Here is a 3,998-nt window from a genome sequence, read left to right on the forward strand (position 1 = left end):
TGCCTTTTTGCCTTAAAAACACTAGAGATACTTTTCAGCGGGCCATGTAATACACTTTCCATGACATCAAACACATTATAGAGGCATATATGGATGACTTAGTTGCTCATTCTCGAAAGAAAATTGATCATCCACATCACCTCCTCTTGGTTTTTGAGAAATGTCATTACTATAAAATCTAGTTGAATCCTAGTAAATGAATTTCCATTATCACATCTCGTTAGTTATTGGGGTTCATCGTATCCAATGAAGGGATTCATGTTGATCCCTTGAAGGTTGAGGCAATACTTTAGTTGCCTCCCCTGTCTACAGTTCACCAACTTCAGAGTCTCTAAGGTAAAGCCAATTTCTTAAGGATATTTATCGTAAATTACGCCAAGATCACAAAAGGATTTATGAGATTGTTGAAGAAAGGAGTTCCATTTGTTTGGGATGATTTCTCTTAGCACTCCTTTGATGCTTTGAAAAAGAAATTTACCTTTTCTCCTCTATTGAGTCCACTCAATTATAGCATGGATTTCCTTTTATATCTTTCTGCGACATAATCAACCATTGGGATGGCTCTGGTTCAGGAGGACCATGCTCTTAGAGAGCATGTGGTTTACTATCTAAATCGAGGCTTAGTTGATCTTGAACTTCGATATTCTCATATAGAGAAATTAGCTTTGGTATTAATTCATGTTGTCCAGCGACTTCGTCATTATATTATGCTCAGGAAAACTTTTGTGTTGGATGATGTCAACCCATTTTAGTTTGTCCTCAGTAGGTGAGTGATTGGGGTAAAATATAACAAATGGATTCTAATCTTATATGAATTTTATCTTGAATTCATGTATGCTAAATTTGAAAAATCATTATTATTCAAATAAGTGATTTGAGAGTTGCCTTGTGAAGAAGATATTATTATTATTTATGAAGAGTCAGTTCGTGATCAACACATCTTCCTCATTTCTTCACAAGAGCCTTGGTATGGAGATATCATAGTATATTTCCAAACTTCAAGGCTTCCTCTAGCTTTCTCGAAGGATGAACGTAGAAAATTACATCACTTGGCCAAAAATTATGTTATTAGTGGTGGCACATTGTATCATCAGGGGATTGACTCAATCCTTTGACATTGTTTAACGTTACAAGAAGTTGAGTCCATTTTAAATGACTTCCACAGTGGACCATGTGGAGGTATTATGTCTAGGCTTGTTGTTATCACCAAAAAATTGATCATCTGGCCTAATTTACTAGATGGATCGAATTACACCATGTAAAGCCAATTTTACTATATTAAAATTGCTTTCACTATGAGAAATTACTACTTAATAAACCACCTTTGTTAAGTAATTTTTAGTTAAAACCATGAAGAATAATGAAATAAATCACCATTTATTTGATTTTCTTCTAGGAATAATTAATTAAACCATTATTCAATTATTATTCCTTGTCGTATTTGACTCAATCATGAAAAATAAACAAATAAACCATTAATTATCTTATTTTTCTTTAAGAATAATCAATTAATCACTAATTAATTATTATTCTTTGTCAAATTTGACAAAATACCTTAGGAATAATTCAATAAATCCTTATTTATTTATTACTCCTAAACTAATTTCTTGAGATAATAAATAAATCGTTTATTTATTTATTATTTCTAAATAAAAGTTTAAATACTTTTTCCGTCCTAACCAAATATAATAAAATTTTCCAAGTGGTTATTCCAAGAATGGGATCAATAATACTTTATTATTGCTCATTATTCAAGGATAACCCAATATTTTGTTATGAATAGAAGGGTTTTCCATTCATTATTCACTTTCGATGATTTTCATTCTTGCGCTCATTGTTGTAACTCTAATTATTTTCATTATCACACACCATATTTTTGTTGGGTTTATACATTATAGAGGAGAGAGACTCTACACATGTTAAAGACATTTAAGGATATCCAAGGACCCATCCCATAGAGGGGGACCAATAACATCTATTTGTTCCCTTCATAGGTGTTATAATAAAATTGTTCTTTGTATATCTAGTTTCCATTGGATGATTGGAGTTATTACTCTTTCTTTTTGTTGTTTAACTATGATTGTGGCATAGATCCAAACTTGGGAAAGTTTTTTTTCTATCAGTCGCTGCATATCTACAATGTTTAGAAGCCATTTATATTGTTGAGATTGTTTGTCATCCACAATCTTAAGTGGGTTCTTTTCGTACATCTTTGAGAAGAAAACACTACAACACTTGCTACCACCCGAAAAATCTTGCGTTCAGGCTATTTTTAGCCCTCGATTTTTAAAGATTGCATGGAAGTGGTCAAAAAGTTCCATCCTTGTCAAATGTATACTCGGAAAATGAGTGCTCATCCAGATCCACTTTTCCCGGTCATCACCATCGGTCCATTCACAAAGTGGGGTATTTATTTTATGACTTGTAACTAGGCTTCGAAAAAATGCCACAAGTACATCATTGTAGCGGTATACTTTACGAAGTGGGTCGAAGCTATGCTTACTTTTACCAACAATGGTGAGGCAACAAATATTTTCCTTTTAAACCAAGTCATTTCTTGTTTCGGTATTCCAAAGGAGATAGTCACTGACCATGGAAGTCACTTTTAGAATAAGATGATGTTTGAGTTGGCTTTAAACTTAGGATTTTGGTAGGAGCATTCGTCTCCATATTATCCTCAAGCCAATGGTCAGGTTGAAGCCAAAAATAAATCCCTTAAAATTATCCTGCAAAGGATGATCAATAAATATAGATCCAAGTAGCACATCGTGCTATATCCTGCACTTTGGTCATACCACATGTCAGTTAAAACTACCATAGGTTTCACTCCTTTTTAGTTAGTTTACTGTTTCGAATCAATATTCACTGTAGAATTTGAGATTCCATCCCTTAAATTAGCAGTTGAACTTCTTCCAGACACATCTAGTCTCGAAGAACACCTTATTCATTTGGAACACCTTGGTTAGCAGTGTCGATATGAAGCCACAATAAATGACGCTCATAAATAGAGATTAAAACCCCAATATGATAACACTGTGCATCTTAGGGTTTTTTCTAAAGTTGACCTTGTCCTCGTCTATGACCAAGATAAATATACCTTGCGGGTAGGAAATTTCAAACCGATGTGGTATGGTCCATTCATCATTAGAAGGGTCTTGAAAAAAGGTACTTATGAGTTTGTTGACATTGACGAAAATGTGTTGTCAGAGCTCATTTTATCGGCTCTATCTTAAGAAGTATTATGCCTAGGCTATTTCCTAGCATTTTCTTTATATTGTAAATATTGTACATAGCTTTTTATTTATGTTTATGGGTCTCATGGTAATAGTGTTATTTTGGTCTGCTTTGGCAGGTGTCAATGGGTGATATGGTGTATCTAGAATTTGTCGATGGTGCTAGTAGACATACTTGGAACTTATCTTGTATTTCTTGGGTAATTTACTATCCATATGGTCAGTTGTTAGTCGCAAGAGGCACATGTATCAGTCCTGTATCCAATAATATGGTTGAATACAATGTTGTCATTAATTTTCTATCTGAAGCAATATCTTTTGGTATTCAATCATTAGTAGTTTATTTGGATTCATAGCTGATTATGTCCCAACTAAATAAATTATATCATGTGAGATATCCTTTATTACATTGCCAACTTCTGAGAGTGATATTATTGCATAGATTAATTATTTTTATTAATTTCATTCATATTCCATAATAAAAAAAAATTGTTTGTTGATTTTATAGCTAATCAAGCATTCGATTGGAATATTAATCATTCATCACATTAAAAATAAAAAATACCATGAAATCATTTGTATATATGATCAAACCATCAAGAATCTATCTCTATTTAGATAAGAATAATATTTTCAAAGTATTACAAAATGTGGACAAATGTCTTTGAAAATTAGGGATTAAGCCTGATCATGTACATAAAATATCATTCATCTAAAAATTAAGATTGTGAGCCCCATCCTAGATGCGCATCATGGAAGTGGACA

The sequence above is a fragment of the Pinus tabuliformis genome, chromosome 6 (genome assembly GCF_031772625.1).
Source record: "Pinus tabuliformis cultivar Carrire ecotype Pingquan chromosome 6, CPIR1, whole genome shotgun sequence".
Taxonomy (NCBI): Eukaryota; Viridiplantae; Streptophyta; class Pinopsida; order Pinales; family Pinaceae; genus Pinus; species Pinus tabuliformis.